This window comes from Squalius cephalus, assembly GCF_949319135.1.
Source record: "Squalius cephalus genome assembly, chromosome: 18".
Lineage (NCBI taxonomy): Eukaryota > Metazoa > Chordata > Actinopteri > Cypriniformes > Leuciscidae > Squalius > Squalius cephalus.
Genome location: NC_137139.1, coordinates 21,002,655 through 21,023,115, shown reverse-complemented (window position 1 = coordinate 21,023,115; position 20,461 = coordinate 21,002,655).

Below are 20,461 nucleotides of genomic sequence, written 5' to 3'. Positions count from 1 at the left end.
GAAGAAAATGCAAATTAATTTTCTAATTTTTTTATTTCAATTAATTTTCTAATTTGTAATATTATGGAAACAAAACGATTGTGTAAAGAGCAAAACGTTACATTTTGCATCACATGGATTTGTGTTGGATTGTGTCTTTTACTCAAAGCTACAAGCTCTTAATGCAGTGGCTTCATGTCGTCAGATGTGGCTTGTAGTCATGTACAGTATGTAAGTACATTGCTGGTTTCAGCCACACCTTGCCAGTAGGCTGCAATCTGATAGACGCTGTGTACAGAGCGCTGTGTAGGTGGACAAAGAAAACAGGTTTGTTTTACAGCCATGTAACTCCCCTGGTTCACCATCTGCTTATGACTATGTGTGTGAGAGAGCGAGAGAGAGAGACTGTATATCTGTTTTTGTGGACTGTCCTATTCCTCATCTTTGCCACAAACCAGGAAGTAGCCTACTGAAGAGTTTATGCATGTAGTTTTTGAAGAAAAAAAGTCACTTTTTTGGGGGTCTTCTCAAACTCACCATAACTTTGAGACACAATGGAGTGTGGAGGAGTGGACAGGAAAAACAATGCATTTTCATGTTGTTCAGTTGGTGAAAGACTGATGTCATCATGCTGTGCCATCATTCCTTGTTTCTCAGTCACCAGAACCTGACAAACTGCTGTATTAGTGAAGCAAATGAGGGGTGACGTTGTTTCTTTTGTACAAGGAGGAGCATTAATGAAATAAGGAATGCAAGAGGCCCAAAGTTTAACCTTACGAAGCACAGAACAGTCTCTCTCCAGCAGCTAGATGTATAACAAACTCTCAAGTTTCTCAGAATGATCTAAATAACTGAGAATGGGTGGTTAGAGTTGTGGTAAAAACCCTTTGCAAACGAATCGGGGAGTTCCCTATCAGTGTGACTACTACTTTTCCTAAAGGTACTGTATGTCACAGCCGTTTAAACACGTGTTCATCTTGACAGCCCGTTCCACTTCATTGGCAATCCTAGGTTAATCTCACCCTCTGTCGGTTGGAATCTAGTTTGGCTACATCTGAGCATGCACAGACCAGTGCTGGAATTCTCCAGTGTTTCCGGCAATGTGGAATTCTCTTGTGATGTCACGCGATGACAGGATCTCTTTCTGTTTTCACTTGACTTTAATGTTCATAGACACTTTGTTGTTTTACATTGTATCCACTTTTATAATAATATGAATTTGTCAGATTTCTTTCCTTGATTATCCAAGTACCAATTGTTGGTTAAATGTTAAAATGCTGATATACTGTACTATACTATATAAGTAAGTTGTAGTTGTAACTTACTTTATAGGGAAACACCGGGGAAACACCTTTACTACTTTTAAAAAATGTATCTAATTGAAAGCACTTGACAACGTTTCAGATCCTGTCTGGATGTATATCGTCCATTAACTATAAATTATAATTCTGGATTGCACTCAAAAGGATCTCTCCCTAAACCCACGTGGCTTCACAAAATTGCAATTACTCTGGAAAGTTGCATTAACAACTGCTTTCAAAATTGATCATAATAAGAAATGTTTCTTAAACACCAAATCAGCTTATTATAATAATTTCTGAAGGGTAATGTGACACTAGTGTAATGGCTGCTGAAAAATCAGTTTTGCCATCACTAAATTACATTTAAAAGTATATTCATATATATATATCAAATAATGGTCAAATAATTGCAGCCTTGACAAGCATAAGAGACTTCTTTGAAAAACATAAATCATAATTTTTTTTTCACAATTTTTATTTTTAGTTGCTGTATTACTACTCTAACTGTTCACAAAATATATTTAAGGCAACATTAGTGTCCACACCAAAGCTGCAGTTGTGTCGTCTGATGCTTTAAATGTCTACGTTTTTTAAAGCAGGATGGATTCTGATTGGCTGTCAATGTTTTTATTATTCACCAGCTGGAAAAAAGAAATTCTGAAAGTATCGTTTCTCTGTGACGTTATCATTATAATTGTGGTGTGGACTCTGCTATTCTTTTCGTCCTTAGTGTGAATGGGCCTTTAGACTAACAACTGACAAAAGATAACAATTTATTTCATAAAAGAGCTGGGTGCCAAATGCTGCATTATAGCAGCAGACAAAACCGTCCGTGACAGACTAATATTTCAGAGATAACAGAAATAGCAAATAAAGGGCCATTGTGTTGGTTTTGTATTTGAACTTTATTGAGCCATTGTGTCAGTTTACATTTAAACTTCAAGGAATCATTCATTTGTTCATTCACGGTAGTTTGCGTTTGAGTACATAGGTGCATGAAGGTAAAAAGCTCTTTTACATATCATTGTCATGGTGTCCTTGCACCTCAGTACGACAGGGGCCTCACTGGCAGTGTGCTTTCCACAGCAACACAATGAAGTCCTGGCAGAACAGGGCAAATTGAGGTAGTTAAAAAGGAGCTCTGTTCACATGTAACTGGATCTCGCTTTGCTCTGAGGCCAGGCATTCCGGTCGACCCACTGAGGAGTCACATGAACACAATGACCAAGCCAGCAGCAGAGCCAGACCCAGATTTACATACACCTTACCTGACCGCTGAATACATGCCTGACTGACCTGATAGAATCAAAAGAAATGTCTCAGACACACTCAATTGAAGTCTGAACTGTTTTCATTATTTCTGTACCTTTCAACACACTTTAATTGATGCAGTTTTCACTTTTGTTGCTTCAATCCACATATTTGCAAATCAGCACGGTTAGTTGGAAAGAAACTTGACAACATACCATTAGTGAACACTGTGAGCTTTTTTCCATGTGGAATTTAGTTACCATGGTGATATTGGAGGATCGTTGTGTTGGGTAATCAGCAGCAAGTGACAAAAATCCTTTTATAATTTACATTTCTGATCTAGTTTTTTTTTCTTAGCCTCGTATACACTCTGATTTAATGTGGATACTAGCCTCCATCTACAGTCTCAGTTTACAGAATGTATCAGAAGAATTATGATGTAATCGCATGAAACATCTATATACACCGAGCAAAAACATAAAATATACATACAAGTGCATGTCCCAGATATCTTTCCTGCCAATGCCAAATTACTTTACTTGCAGGGTTTATTGCAGAAACTTTGACTCATAACACATGGAAGAGAATTGCAAAATACCAGTCTTCCAGTGTAGGATTCACAGTTTCTTATAAAATTACATATATAGCATACATATAAAAAATATGGCCCATTAATAACAAATGTGAAGACTGTTGGGAGTTATAGCTCTGGTTTGCATCATAACGATGAAACTCTGCATGCGTCTTGATAAGAGTTACCATGACAGTATCTTAATTTGCATATGTAGATAGGAAAATTATAGATTTTCCACATCCTTCTTTCAAGCACACTGAAGTTATTCTTTCAAGAGGGAAAAGATGACATTAGCGTGTGATGGACGGCATTACCAGACAGTATTAGACACAAATTATTAGATCTAACCATGTCTGGTAAGACGCCTATCAACAGGCCTGGCTCTGTGACACCTGATAAAGAGGAAATTATGTTAACTTACATAAAAATAGAATATGAAACGTACAGAAAAGCACTCAGTTTCGCTTATGCCATAAAACAATTCTGTTCGGAACAAACATACAGCCAACCTGCGTGTATTTCAAAAGGCCTAAGGGACTGTAGATGACGTAGTTATGTAAATACGGGCAGTAAAAACACAAAAAAGGGGGATGGTGATTGACAAACGAGTTCATTTTAGACATACATACATACGTGAAGAATAAAAAAGTACCCCATACAAGCAAATATAGGTGTGGTTCAGTATTTGCGAGTCAATTCACCCACCTTAAACAAACATTCAGTACTTATGCAACTATACAACCATTTCTTCTTCCCAACCATCATTAATGACATAATGAAGGAAACAGGACTTTCTGTACCCTAAACAAGTGGCAAATGTCATTATGGTTTAGGATTTACGTGTACAGAAAATTTCCCTGTAATGTAAATTAAATTACTCAAAGTAAAGCTCCTCATAAAAGATACTCATAAAGATACTCTACCGCTGAATGACATGTTTAACATGGACATTTGCCAAGATGATTTTCTGTGGGAAAATATATAGTCAGGGATAAAAGAAAGAGAGGGGGAATAGGAAGAGGAGGAGTTGAGGATGTCATTATGTCTATTTTTATCGGGAGGGTTACGCTGAGCTCATGTGTCAGTTGCAGGATGTGCCACGCAGGTTAAACGAGCTGGACCAATCACGGCTCGCCTGCTATCACAAAAGCCACACTCAACATAAGAGGGGGGAGGGGACTACGAAACTTTCAGCAGGTCTGGTTTAACCGACTGGTATTCTTTAACTAAGGCTGGGTGCGGTTCAGACGTCTGAAACACAAAATGGGACAACGTCAAAAAAAAAGAAGAAGAAGAAACAAAGCCCCTCAAGTCATTTATTAAGATCATTTCTAAAGACTTTTCATGCAAAGGGTCATCTCTTTATGCAACATTTTGAACTTTCTAACTGCTGATACTTTAACTTTGAGCGTTGCTTCTAAATTTGTAATTGTAATAGAATTAAATATATAGCTTTGGATACTAAACAATGTGCTAATTGTTTTCACACTATTAAAAAAACATAGTCTAAAAGGCATTTTCTAGGACAGTGCAGTTAAGACCACACCAGGAAGTGCAGATAGTTCGTTATGGTTTCTGTGGAAACATGGCCTATACGCATTAAGCAAACTGTCAAACAAACACATGCCCTCATGTGGCTCTCTCATCCCAACAGTGGAAATAAAGACAAAACAAGTGCTGTCAAACATTGTGATAAGAATTGCTAACATAAAGATAATACAGCCTTTCCCTCTGTAGCTTCATCATGTCACATACAAGCACATGTATAGTAAGTTGCATGTAGACTAATATCATTATTCTCAATTGAATGACAGGATGTGAACTAACACGAGCACTTCCCCTTGAAGTAATGAGGTCACCCAACAAACATCGTTACCAGACAGTGTTAGAAAACAGATACACAGTCCAGCACTGTCCGGTAAGATGGCTGCTAAGCGCCAGCGATGAGTGCTAATATTTCCAGGGCGCTGATAGAAAAATTTCTGTATCTGAAGTTCGTGGACAGCCATCATCATCATTACCAGGCAGTATTAGAAAAAGTAATGAAATCCAATGCTGCCTCGTAAGATGGAGAAGACTACCCAAATCAATCTTAACAAGTGACAAACATCTCAGTCCGGTGAAATATATCAAATGCTATCATTAGAAACACTCCAAAACATAATGTTAACAGTATTATAAGCAACCAATTCTTTGTGTTGTTTAAAATCGGATTGTAATGGCATAAGTTGGTGAGTCAACCACAGAAACTACATGTAGTATCAACAGGGCTTGATAACAGCTCTGACTCAGTCAACTGTCCCAGACAAAGGGGTATGCCAGCAAAATAACCTGCTCAAAAACAGGTAGAGCTAGTATGGCGCATGGCTTTGTTCATCTAAAAAACTGCAGCTGAAGTGCAGAGTGGGCCACTAAGACAGTTAATAATTGCCCAAACCTGTTCTGACTGGTCTGATTTGACATCATGGCCAGGCTGGGAGGGCTGTTCGCTTTAACAATATAATGTAGAGGGGGAAAAAATATGCATTTCTGCTAAACGGATCCCCCCCACCCAAACCTAACCCCTTTGCGCTGAAAGCAACAAAAGCCTGACTGGGTGGCGTCGAAAGATTCGCTCATCCTCAGAGTCCATACAAACCTAAAACCCCAGTTGTCTTATTAAGAGAAACAGAATTACAGCGAGTGTGGGAAGGGTTGACTATTGCTAATGTGTAGTGATAACAGCAAGCTGGAATGTTGTTCCGGACTGACCTGCGACCAAATTCGGCATTGAGAAGGTCGATCTAGACACTTCCTGTTTACTGAGTAACGTTTGTAGCACACAAAGTGAGAAACACCATCTTTAGCATACTGATAGTCACATGTTTTCTTTAACAAATGGCTAAATAATGGACAAAGGTGGTAAAATGAATTACTGATCTGATTTGAATAATAAGATATGAGTAGACTAGATCTAAAAAGTACTTTTTATGACTGCGAAGTCGTAGCTGTAGTTTTCAAATACTTAATTATAACCGTTAAAGGAGAAGAACAAACACAAAATCATGCTAATTATTCAAAACAATTACCACAAAGCAAAAAACTGTTGAAAAATTGTGACAAAGAACTACATTTGTAGATCTCGTGAGAAAATGAGAAATGAACAGAGCAATGAGGGGGAGCAGAAAAAAGAGAATGGGAGGGAAAGATAGAAGGAGAGCGAGTGCAAACTTAAGGGTAGAGAGAGAGGCTGTAACCTTACCGTCGTGAAAGGGACCCTGGTAAAGTAACAAAAAAAAAAGCAAGTAAGGGGGGAAAAGAAAGACAAAAAAATCTCAAATTTCCAGCAGGTGCCTGAAAAGGTTTCAGCTTCCTCTTGCTCAGTCAGGACCCATGCAATGAAAAGCCCAAGCAGACCTGCTCTCCCAGACCGCAGCCTCTATTTGGTTAATCATCAGCATTATAAACCAGTGCAGCAGGCCTTCTGAGAAAGAAAGAAAGAAAGAGGAAGAGAAGAAGAGAGAGAGGGAAAAGAGAATAAGTCAGAAGCAGAAAACGTTTTAAGCACATACTTGAGGGTTCTCGTCTATCGTCACTGTCCTTCTGGTAGAATAAGTGTCCCCTGTTCCGTTTTTCGCTATCTTTCCCTCACATTTCAACTGCCGTCAGGTGCAGGTTTAACTTTTCCTGGCTGTCTGCACTGGACTCTGGGTTGAGAGTGAGGTGTGATCAGGTAACCCTGCCCTCCTGGTTGGAATGTGACTCCATACTGAAATGGACAACCTGAGGGGTAAACTAGGCTTGGCCTTAATCAATAGTTTGTGAAGAACAAAGACGAGGAAACCCTAAACCTTACTTAAAGGCGGGCCTCGCTCTGACGACTCTAATTGCTCTTCAGGTTTAAATGGACGTGTTGTTTCCTACTATGTGCATGTAACGAGAGAAATATGTAGTAGATTTATTCCTTTTCTGTTTCCTTGCTCAAAATGTTTTTCTTAAGTTTGAATGGGAATAGGAAGTGGATGAGGGTATTTGCATATGTGGAATAGGTGGTAATTTCCCCTGTCGTCCAGAATTTCCAGAGAACCCTGTTTCATTTTCAGCATAATTATGTTAAACATGTTAACAACCTCCTAAAAAATGTCTAAAAAAAGATGCGCACCTGCTAATAGATTGCCTCCCATGAAAATACTGAATGTGCACTGTGGCAGATTGCTGCTCTTAAGTACACAAGTTCAATGTGCCGCACTTCCGTGACCTCTCACCCACGCGCGGTAATTAATACGCCATTTTCTTCCCTCACACGGAGGAACAAACACTACAGCAAGAACCGCTGCCCGCTTCCAGCACTAACGGCTCTGTGATAAAGGCTTCATCGGCCTCCAAACATGGAGATCTGTTACCTTTGCACATTGTCCCAGGTAGAGCTTAACTCTCATAATGCTCTGGCTAGGTTATAGAACTGTGACAAATGACTCATTCAGATGAGGGAATGAAACAGACTCATTTTCTTCCAACCACCAATCAAAACCCTCCACCTCACTGTGCATCCATTGTGCTGCCTAGCCGACATTTTCTTTCCACCGCAGACGAGCTCTTTTAAAATACATTTATCAGCAATAATGAAATGACTGGACAACATAAGCCTGCCTTTAGAAACAAAATCAAGACTGTGTCAAGTCAATACAGGACTTATTATTAATCTAAAGCAGCGATCGTGACTATCAAGAAAGAAGGATAAAAGAGCAGACGACAGCTTAGTGCGTATAAGCTAATAGGCACTTGTTTGCTTTTCGCACCAGAAGCTGACAAAACAGCAATCATCGTCCCGCTTCCTCTGAAATCATGCCAAAAAGACATGCAAAGACAAGCCTTACTACCAGCAATTGTAAGAGCAAATACAATTAATCTTTACAACACTTAAATTGATGAAAAATACTAACTAAATGCTGCTATTTTTGTTAGTTTATCTCCGTCAAAAGCTTTAAAAAAATCTAAAAATATTTTTAATAATGAGAAATAACACAACCTCTTTCTTGATCAACAATGCTTTTCTGTAGGCCTTTTTTATCAGTGACTATGTATTACAGAGCGTCCTTCTAAAGCTGTATTTTTTTAGCAAAAGCAGAGAGGGCTCCTAAGCCCCCTCTTTATCCCCTTTGACAAGTCTGGCGGTTTGCCTCTACCTGCCCAAACTGGTTTATCCAGTCAAGGAATGACGGTTTGTGTCTATTGTGCTCCCTTTTTCTTTCTGTTTAAATGGATTGGAATTTGATACAGATTATGAGCGCCCCTCAACCAACTAAAAAAACATCCCTCACTTGAGTTCTTTACTTTGTACTGTACAAATTGTAAATATGGCTACCAATGACATGGTTTGTTACCAAACAGGAACAAAACTAAGGGTGGGGACAACGAGAGCAAACATAAATTCAAGCAATCCACGCAATACAAAAAGACAGAGTTTTAAAAAAAGTTACCCTTGCGTCCTCGGGACACGATCCACTAAATACGAGAGACACCACACTGCGCCAGTTACGCCGCTTCACCAGCATGTCCTTCTCTTCTCTCTTCGGCTGAACGACGCCCTTTTAAGATTTTTGCAACCCGAAAGCCAGGAAGGAGACCATCTTGAGGCGGGAAACCAGATTCCCAACATGACGCTGGGCGTTGAAACTAACAGAGTAAAGCAGGTAAGTCTTTGTCTCAACGAAGACGCTCGTCGCCGGGAGCTCGAGGTGATGCTACCTGTTTAACCTCTTTGAGAAGAGAGACAGAATTTGTAAAGAGCTTGCTTTACATGTAACAAGCCCCCTCCACCCCCACAGGTGCAATTTTCATGCCACAGCCAATCTCCTTAGCCTGTAGCGCTTGCAGGTGTGTCCCAAACTCCATGATAGGTCAGTCCCGCCCCGGAGGGCCCTCTCCAACCACCTGCCCCCGCCCAACCTGCTTTGTGTATGTTTATGATGTCATCTCTCTTTGAGTGATTGCACCTTCTTTTCCTATTTCAACAGAAATAGTCCATTCATGTTTATTCTAAAACAGACTAAGAAATTCTTCCTCATCCTTTGATACAGACATGCAAGGAGACACAGCCTCTACAACCAGAAAGGGTAAAACCAAGAAGCAACTGGCCTTTGCCCTGTTCATATTCCCACACCCATCGAACTCTAACCTCAGTCCTATAAAACAGACTAAAAGGGAGTTAGATATTATGAGCCGAGGGGACACATTGTAAACTCAGGTTTGTGACACTGTGTCATCAGGCCTTGAGGCATCCGTCTAATCCTCGTCTGCAGGCTGGTGGGCCCCACAACACACTGGGGCTCAACGTAATAGCAGGATTCATTTAAACAATGCAGACTGACTTGATACTAATCCTATGTCTGACAAATGTCAACGAAAGTCAGAAGAAGACGTCACAATGGGCAAATATTGACCCTATTGTTGTGAGAATTCAGTTATTTAGCATTTTCTCAGGATTTTTTTTTTTTTGGGAGGGAAGTCAAAGAGTTGATCAGTTGTATAAAGTAATTAGTAAATACACACACACAAAGTTTAAAAAAAAAAAAAAAATATATAATAGTATATATTATATAATATAATTAATATAATATAATATATATATATATATTATATAATATAATTAATATATATATATATATATATATATATATATATACACACACACACACATATATATATATATATATATATATATATATATATATATATATATACTGTATATACACACAAATTCTGTGATATTGAATCCTTTAATGATAACATTTTTCTCTTGAATAAAAGCCAATGCAATGCTTAACATTAATATATAATATAATTTAATTTATATAATATAATACAATAGTTACATTACTTGGAGAAGTATTTCAGGTAATCATATAAGGATAATGAGAGCATACCGCCATAGGAACTGTCAGGGGCACAAAGGAGCACATTTTAATGATGTTGTTAAGGGGGTTTAATGGGCAGGTGACTCCTCAGCCATCACTGATTGTGTGTGAGCATCATGTCAGAACAAAAGACTGAGGTTTTTCCCATGATAACCCGATACTTCAAGGTGTGGGCTATGTTGACCTGTCTCACCTTTGACATCAAGGGCACATTAATCTTTTCAGACCAATCTGAACTAAAAACATAAAACTTTTACTTTTAATAACACAATGTGGTTAATTTATGACATATTTAAGATTCTGCAATCTGCATGCGTTTCTGATCAAGTGACTCTTTATACGGATCATTCTCAAGAGTTCATGCAGCCTGATGCTGCTGTTATTAAAGCAAAACACAAATAAGTTTTTAAATTAAAACTTTTCATTCAAATTGCTATGCTGATAATATGATTTGTAATGAAAAATTGTATTCAGTTTTTAAAAAAAAAATGGAACACCAGAAGCATTTTCAATAGTGGTCTCAGACTTTTAGACCTTACTGTAAATTAAAAAGAGAATAAACGAAACTAAACATGCCATGCTACATGCAAAATATGAATTACTTAAGATGCAACTACAAATGCAGGGTACTGTTATCTGTAATTCATTTCAAAGAGAAAAAGTAACTTAGTTAGTCATTGACTCCCATACGATGTGCCCTCTGATACAGTATTTCTTGGTCAGCGGAGCAGAGAAGTGCTGTACTAAGGTAAATGGGGACAAAGGGCCATATCCATTAAGCGGCCGACTGCTTCGTGCTTCTCTCCCCCGGCTGTCCAGCGAAAGAGGCCCTCCGGTTTGACTGGAAGGAAATTGGCCTGTCTAAAAGGTTTGCTTTGTTTAGCATTCTTTCATTTGCATTCCAAATGAGCTTTGAGAATGAACCGGCCAGGCACAACCAAAACTCATTTGGGTAGATAGATATCAGCCATGGCTGTCACGCAAGGCTAGCGGAGGGGACAGACATCAGCTCCCTTTCCAGAAGAACCATGCCATAGACAGCAGCCACGGCCCTTCCACAAGAAGAGAGCAATCACGGCAATATGCTCATCTGTGTTCAATTTCGTACTCGGATCTACTGCACGTCAATCATTTTTCTTAAACATGGGAATGACAAATAGCAAAATGTATGTATTAGCAGAAGCACACACTTATTTACTTACACATGTTCTGTGCCGGATAGACAGCAGATGAACATAAGCAATGTAAATGTATGATGACATGCTGTTTTTCATACTGGTTTGCATTTAGGACCCAGAACGAACACAAGGGATGAGTCACTCCTCGGAGACAAACGAATGACTCCACAAAGCCCATGTACTAGTTTCTCTTGTTCGCTTTATATAACCTGAATGTCTTACAACATAAAGTATAGCAAGTATAACAGTTGCAGCACACATTTATGGGGCAGCACGCTTGTTTAGATGTCAATAATTTTTTTTTTCTGTCATACTAATAGTAGGGTACATAGCTTCATGACTTCAACAACAAGCCTGAAATATTTCCCAGGAACCTTCCAGGTTCAGTACAAGCAACCCAGTCACACTAAATGCGCGTCTATAGCACGCACTGTGTTTCGCGTATATATATATATATATATATATATATATATATATATATATACAGACCCTTTCCAAAAAATTAGAATATCGTGGAAAAGTTTATTTATTTCCATAATTCCATTCAAAACGTTAAACTTCCATAGATTATAGATTCAGGGCCCACAACTTAAACGATTTCAAGTATTTAGTTGTTTATTTGTACATAATTTGGGCTTCCAGCTCATAAAACCCACGAAAACAGGATTTCAAAAAATTTGAATATTACATGAAATCACACAGTAATTACACAGTAATCCCATGGTCATTGAACCAGGTTTTGGTTCTTTTGGCAGTGTGGGCACACTGTAAAAAATTTGCTGTAGTTTTGCAGCTGTTTGCCAGTAACTTACTGTAGATTTAAATTTATGTTATTTACTGGCAACAGTTTGTTCAAAGTTAAATGAACATTAAACATTAACAAGTCTTTGTCTTTAAAGAATAAAATTATAAAATAACAATCTAATGCAAAGCATTCTGGGAACCAGAAATCTTCATCAACCTTTTTCTGTTTTTTTCCTTCAGATTTTGGTTCCCAGAATGCTTTGCATGAGGATGTTATTTTAGTTTTATTCTGTAAAGATAAAGACTTGTTAATGTTTAATGTTCATTTAATTTTGAACAAATTGTTGCCAGTAAATAACATCAATTTAAATCTACAGTAAGTTACTGGCAAGTAGCTGCCAGTAATACTGTAATTTCTACAGATTTTTCTAACAGTGCAGGTGCAAATCCTGCTGGAAAATGAAGGAAGCATGAAGTACTCTGGAAATGTCCTGGTAGACGGCTACGTTGACTCTGGATTTAATAAAGCACAGTGGACCAAAGTCCTCTTTTCTGATGAGAGCAAATTTTGCATCTCATTTGGAAACCAAGGTCCCAGAGTCTGGAGGAAGAATGGAGAGGCACACAATCCAAGATGCTTGAAGTCCAGTGTGAAGTTTCCACAGTCTGTGTTGGTTTGGGGAGCCATGTCATCGGCTGGTGTTGGTCCACTGTGCTGTCCACTCAACGCAGCCGTCTACCAGGACATTTCCAGAGCACTTCATGCTTCCTTCAGCAGACAAGCTTTATGGAGATGCTGACTTCATTTTCCAGCAGGATTTGCACCTGCCCACACTGCCAAAATAACCAAAACCTGGTTCAATGACCATGGTATCACTGTGTAATTACTGTGTGATTTCATGTAATATTCTAATTTTTTGAAATCCTGTTTTCGTGGGTTTTATGAGCTGGAAGCCCAAATTATGTACAAATAAACAACTAAATACTTGAAATTGTTTAAGTTGTGGGTCCTGAATCTATAATCTATGGAAGTTTAACGTTTTGAATGGAATTATGGAAATAAATAAACTTTTCCATGATATTCTAATTTTTTGAAAAGGGTCTGTATATAGGCTGTATATAGGCTACATATATATATACATATATATACATATATATATATATATATATATATATATATATATATAAATAAAACTTTCCGTTAATTTAAATAAAGCTCAAATAATATAAAATATAAATATTACATGGAAAAAAACACATAGTAATAACATTTAAGTTAAAGTATACAAAATATAACTAAAACTAAACATGAGAAATATAACAATAAAAGCTCATTCAAAATATTAATTAATACTATAATAGTACAAAAATTACACCAAACTAACGCTGACAGTACAAGTTAAACTCAATCGATAAAATTTGTGGCATAATGTTGATTAAAACAAAAAAATAATTTTGACTTGCAAAGAATTTAGGTTTTGGTGGGGCACTTTCAATGGATTTGAATAGGGCCAGTTCTTGGAGGATTTTAAAGCAGAAATGTAAAGGTAATCATTTATAAATACATAAATTTGAGCTGAGTTTTTTGCGTGCGCCATTTTTACAGTCGTTTTAGGGATTATTGTGTGAATGTCATGGCAAGCTGGCAAAATTGAATATAACCATACACAGAAAAAGTAAGTTAGGCCTAATTTTTCACACTTAAATCATGATAAAATGCATAATGTTAATGTCTACTTGACTGTATGACTATACTTTGGAAGCCTTTCAATGTTTACAGATCGGACCTAAAGCACCTCAAAATGTACACGATATTAAAAAAAAAAAAAAAAAAAAAAGGATCAGCAAAATATCAGTCATTACATGACCTTTAGAATTTTCATTAGCAAAATATAAATTCCTTTATGCAAAGGAACGTAGGTGTGTTGGGATACATTAATCCATGGTGCTCATGCTGTGATGTGACTGAGTCTGGCTCACGTCATTTGTCTATACTGCTTAGTCTTCTCATTTTACTTCCTGTCCACTCTTTATTAATATTAAAGGCAAAAATAAAACAAGGTAGCCTATGATAATACTGATAAGTCTCTCTGAGTCTCTTACTCTATTTGCTTTGCTTTTGTATTTTGGTCAGGCCGACTCCTGTGAAATTACAGAGAAGTGGGTTGTCTTAGCAGGAAAGCTTCGTCCATGGGTCAATGCAAAGCCTCTTGTTCACTAAATTATGTTTTCTTGCATTTGATGCACAGTAACTTCATGCAAACCTGCAACGAAAACACACCATAATGTCTCAATGTCATAATCATCTCAAGCAGCATTGTCAGATATCTACAATTTAAGTGAAAAGTTCCCTTCTTGCATCTTGAGAAGCTTCTTTACCTGCGGAAATTCACCAGGGGATTGAGGTTTGAGGGGGAGACATAAACGAATACACAACCACAGCCTTGCTCTGACTTGCCACGCATTACCTTCATTGGGTAATTGGCCTCCGGGGATCATGGGTGTAGTGCTTGTGTGTCACTGAGTTTGTCTGTGTGTCCCCAAGGAGAAGTTGCCATAGGTGAAGGGAAAAGAGTCAGACCTACCAATTAATGATCTACCTTTTCCCCACAACACACTTGTTAACACATCAAACTGACCTGTGCTTGACCACTCATTCAAAAAATATATTTCAGGAAAAAAAGCAAGAGATTGTACCAATAAAGTCAGCATTGGTTTATTCAACCAGTACAACTCTCACACATATACAGCCTTTTTGTTAGTTCAGATTGAGCAGGAATGGGTTATGATGCACTGACACTGTGCTGTCAAAGAGTTTGAGTCGAGCACAAAGTTCTGAAGGAGCTGAAGCAATTATTCCACACCCATTTTGTTGTGTGATCGATGCCTGTGATCGACGTTAGGAGAGAAATGTTGTCAAATTGGACGGATGCTGAAAATGAAAACTTCACTCCATCCAAATATGATGTTAGTCAAAATCTGTCTCTTTAAGTAGACCGATTACTGGAACAGTTACAGTAGATTATCTTATAAGACTTCCAGTACAATGTAATTTGCAGCAAATAAGGAGATCTATTTCTATTCTGTTTCAAATAAATGCTGTTCTTTTGAACTTGAAGTAAGAAAAATAAGTTTTTGAGCACCAGCATATTAGAATGATTTCTGAAAAATCATGTGACACTGAAGTCTGGAGTAATGATGCTGAAAATTCAGTTTTGCCATCAGGAATAAATCACATTTTAAAACTGGAAAACTTAAATTGTAATTTATTTCACTATACTGCTGTTTTTGGCAGTGTATTTAATAAATAAAATAATAAAAAAAACAGAATAATGCAGAATTTGTCTTTAGATTTAAACATACAAGACTAAAACAAACAGTTTGGATTATAACAAGATCTATCTCAATCATTTATTTCTCTTCCAGTGAACTGCAATTGAAAACAAACACACTGGTAAATACCAAATCATATGTGCTTTAATATAACATGAGCTATTAGATTACAGCCGTGACCTGATAAGAAAAACTAACTCCATTTTGATTCAAAGCAACCCATTCCATATGATATTGACTCTGCGCACACAGCCAACAAAAAGCCTCTCTTTCCTGATATGACCCTCAACAGACCATCAAACACACCTGTGCTGGCCTGTTTTATGTCAACTAACATAATGAGGGAAAAACAAGAGCGAAGGAGTTTGTTTGGAAAACGAGGCAGGCTGTTGTCCCGCAGGTCTCCTCTTCCATTGTTTCGTCTAAATGCCTCGTCTGCTCGCTCAGCTTTTAGGCACCCACTCAATTGTCAGTCTATGTATGCTTTTCAGGAGACGATGCTACAGACAGCCATTGCAACAACTACTTCTATTACACACCTGCCGGCGCAATCGTTTTAGAGAGTGTTTGCTTATCACATTATGCAGAACTTTGCGGACAACATCAGAGCCCATTTTGCTCTATGATCCTGCATGAGTGTCTCTGTTTATAATGATGAAGGATCAATCGAAATTTCATGCAAAAGTTAATGTCAATGTCATAAAGGTCCATGTTCCTTTGTGCTTTGTTTCAGCTTGAAAAGCGCTTGTGAAATGTGTGTGGGCACAGATGGAAGAGCACCAGAAGGGCTGATAATGATGCAAGATCTGTTTGTGATACGGTCTGCCCACAGGGAGTTCTGATCACGGGGAGACAGACTCATCCACAGGCCCCTCTGGACCCGTTACTATGGAGGATGCTGGATGTACAAGACACGGTTATGTGTTATCAATCCTAGTCAGATCAAAAGAGGCTCACAGAGATATGAAAGTTGCTAAACACAATGGCAATTCCAATGAAAATGTGACTTAAGAGGATATAGAGTACAAGAACTTGATTGTGGAAACGTAAGAGAACATTATTAATCCAGAAGTCATTTCCAAATGAAAGTGATGAATATCTTCAACACGTCTCTGTTCTTGATATTTTCAGAAACAAAAGAATGATAGTACAAGTGTATGCGAAATACTTTTATCATTTTTTCTGACTGGCACCTTTTGAACAGAAACTGTATGACATCATAAATCGCTTTAATTAGAGCCAGTTCTCCAATCCCAAGAGGTGACGCTTCTTTCCTCTGGGTGATATCAATATTCACCGCAGCGAGAAACAAGCGAGGGACACATGGATTCTCATCATAGACAGATGGTGAATCAAAATTTCCCACAATTTTCTGATGCCATTCAGACCAGCTTTCAAATGTGTCGCCTGTTATTATAAATCTCAGCATGAATCCATCAATGAATCATTGATGAATCAAATAAACCAACATTGCAGGGTAACATGTTTGTGTTACTCTTACTGTATGTGCATGTGATGAATGAAACTCCAAGGCAAACTTGATTTACATATGGATTAAACAAACTGCAAAGCATGCCTCTGCTTTTTAAAAAGAATACTGGATAATGAGTCATTTTCATAAGTAGGAAATGTATACAGCTCAACCAGCCCTTTATCACCTGTGATTAAAGAGTTCAAAAGAGCAGGGAACCGACGGGCCCAATTAAAATTGATTTACAGATGTGATCTAAGAAAGAAACTTTGACAACCGATGAAATGGTTGAGCAACCAATTAGTTTGAATGTTCCTGAACTTGTGAGCAGTCCAAAGAAATAGCATTCAAATGAAAGATGGACATCAGTGCAGTGCACTTTTACCAAGTAACTGGAAACTGGTCATGAGGTGAAATTAGTGTAATGAGTTATGAATTATTTGTGCAGAACACACACACACACACAATTTAGCAATAGTCTATTCATAAACAGAAAACAAGATTTAGAGTGCTTCTCATGCTGTTCATGTATATTTTCGGAATGGCAGACTTTATCTTTTAGCCTACATGCATCATGCAAATCTTTTTTTTTTTTTTTTTTTTTTTTTTTTTGAATAGTGAGGAATCAAAGTCCAGTTATCTAAGCACCATCTGACACCATTCTCCAAATACTGTCTCTACGGGAGAGCAACACTGCAGCACATTTGCTGATGTTAATAACACAGCACTATCAGAGGGCTTGGGTAGTTTTATTGCTGCACAAATATAGCCCAGAAGGCCAGTCTGTCAATAAAGTGTCTACTTCTGCAACAAAAAGCAAAAGAGAGAGAAATTCAAGCTTTTTCAAAACCCTTAATAGCTTAGACAGTTTAGAAAACTTTATAGATTTATAAATATCTGAAGAACAATTTAATCCCTAAGCCATGCAGTATGATCCAAAGCCACAATGCAGTTAATGGTTCATTAATATTTCATCAGGGGCCGTATTCACAAAACATTTTATCTTACAACTACGAGTTCTCCTAAATCGGCAAGTTAGGAACTACAATGTTTTGTGAATACGGCCCCTGAATGTGTTGTGTGCAGTTCTATGGCTGCCGTGAAGCAGAATGTTTTGGAACCTAACCACAAGGATTGAAACTATGTTATTAATGACATGCAATATAGATCTGGTACGCTATCATGTGTAATCTTCACTAACAACGTGCCAAATTCCTGATGAACAACCCTGCCATGACCAACTTTTCAAGGTGTGTCTAAACTGTTGACATAGCTTTTGAGAGCTCCATATGAACAAGAAGCTGTATGCAGATAAGGACATTGAGCCGTATATATGAAGAGAAATAGCACCTGCACTGAGATCTATCTATCTATACTACCACGTGCCAAAAAGTATGCAGGCAATGCGAGAGGCAAACCCAAGTGTTCTTATGACATCACAGATCTCATTCCCCCGATAATATCATCAGCCATCAGGACAAAGCTAAGATCAAAGAAGTGCTGCTATCACATTTGATCAAGTTTCATTTCCTGAATATATAACTGATGGCATGGCAATGGTATGCACGATTTCACAGACTGTGCATTACAAAAAATAATCATACAGTGGCATCAGCAAATAAAGAAAGAGATGGCCAGATGTCTGTGCAATGAAATAAAAAAAAATAAAAAATAAAAATCACAAACAATTAGAGAGAATCCTAAATGCAGAGAGATACGATGTAGACAAGAGACTGAAAGGCCAACAACATGACCTGTTCAGATGCAAAGCACAAGCTGGTGCAAGTTCTCAAGGTGTAAGCGTATCATAACAGTATCCAAAAGTTTCAGCTTATGGCTATGAAGAACTTCTTTATGAATTTCTATAAGCAGTAGAATTAATTTAGTCCATACCATGTAACCTAATCATTTTTTTAATTAATTCTATTTTATTAAAAGTAATACATTTTACAATATAAAACCTTTAAAATTACATTCAATTTAAAACCATTTGCGCCCATTCAATTTTCCATCAAAAACACATCACAAATGTTTTTTACATTTTTCAAAAATAATTTAAATGTGCCATATAATACTAACCAGATGGATACTAATTGTCTGCATTTCATTGTTTAAGATTCACACTTTCTTATATATAGTTGCTTACAGTACATGTATATAGATAACAAAAAGCAGCACAATAAGAAAGATGACCATGGACAGCAGTACTGACAGCAAAAGAGAGGAAGGATTAACAAATTAAGCACCTTGAGAACTTCCTCAGTCTTAACCCCAGGTGACCTACCTCAAGAGCAGTCCTCCAACACAAGGCCTTTCGAGACCATCACAACGCACTGCACAAAACCATACAGAAAAATCCAGAAAGCATTGACCGCTCTGAACTTCCTGAAACCTTTTTACAACGGTTTCCCGAATCTGTATGAGACCGTGTACTGCATGTGCGTGGACTCATGCGTGAGGAAGTGATGTAGGGCGTCTAGGATGGTTGGTTTGAAGAATGCACTAGTGTTATCACCGGAGGTTATGCAAGAATGGTTTGGTGGAAACCTTTGCCTGGTACAGTGCTGGGCCCCTGCTTCACGCAGCCAAGGAATCCTGCCCTAAAAATTCCTAATTGTCCTCGCTGAGAAGGAATCTGCCAGGCTCACCCAGGATGTAACACTTAGGTTATCACACACGCTCTTTTTTTTTTTTACTTACTAATTTTAGTTTTGAACCTATTCCCTCCCTGAGCCCATCGGCTGAAAGAGGAGGTATTAAAGGACATAAAAAGGATGCAGTGTCTTTAAAAAAAAAATAATAATGGTATTATATTAGTTTTAAAGAGAAGTATGTAAGGCATTTATAAATAACTATTGTAAATATGAAAAATATTTGAAATCTTTCAGGTCAAATCTGCAGAAACTAAGTAAAAATCTATCTGTTACCCCTACAAATGAAACTTTTGGTAGAGACTTGACATAATAAAGAAGAATTCTAGAATGAAATGCACACAGCGACTCTGAACACCTCCGTGGGTTGGGTTTTTGTGTGTGTGTGTGTGTGTGTGTGGGGGGGGGGGGTTACAATCAATGGTGGCAAGGTGAGGAAGACGGGTATCAAATGCTCAGATGAAAGAGGCAGAGCAGATTTAGAGCCTTTTTTGTTTCCGTGTGTTCAAAGGAAGCAGCTGCTGACTGCACAGGGCTTAGGTCCTATTCATCTGTAGGGCGAGACAGACGCAGTATCCTGAGGCACAAAAACACACACACCACACACAAATACACACTTCAAAGTCTATAGAGACACAGACTGCTGCGGTGTGGTAGACTCTGCTCCATAACTCTGTCATTAGCGTCACACACAAGGCTCAGAGAAGCCCTGAACTCACCCAAAGTCTGCATCAGATCAGCATTTATCAAGCCCAGTATCCTTATAAGTCTGAGGAATAACTTATTTTGATTAATAATACAATAATAAATCAATCATTTTTCATCTCTGGCAACAGTAATCGATGCCAAATCAGTAATCGATGCCCATCTTATATATAAAAAAATGTTGGGAAATCAAAGACAAGGTAAACACTGGGGTCATATGTCAACAGGTGACATCCAAGACTCACGCCCAGAGGCGGCCGCCCATCCCCCGACGGCACGTAAATCAGGTGCATTTTCCCTGTCGCTTGTTAAAATTCAAATACGCCCTCGGATGTATGTGTGTGTGTGTTTGTGTGAGTGTGTGTGTGTCTTCCTCTA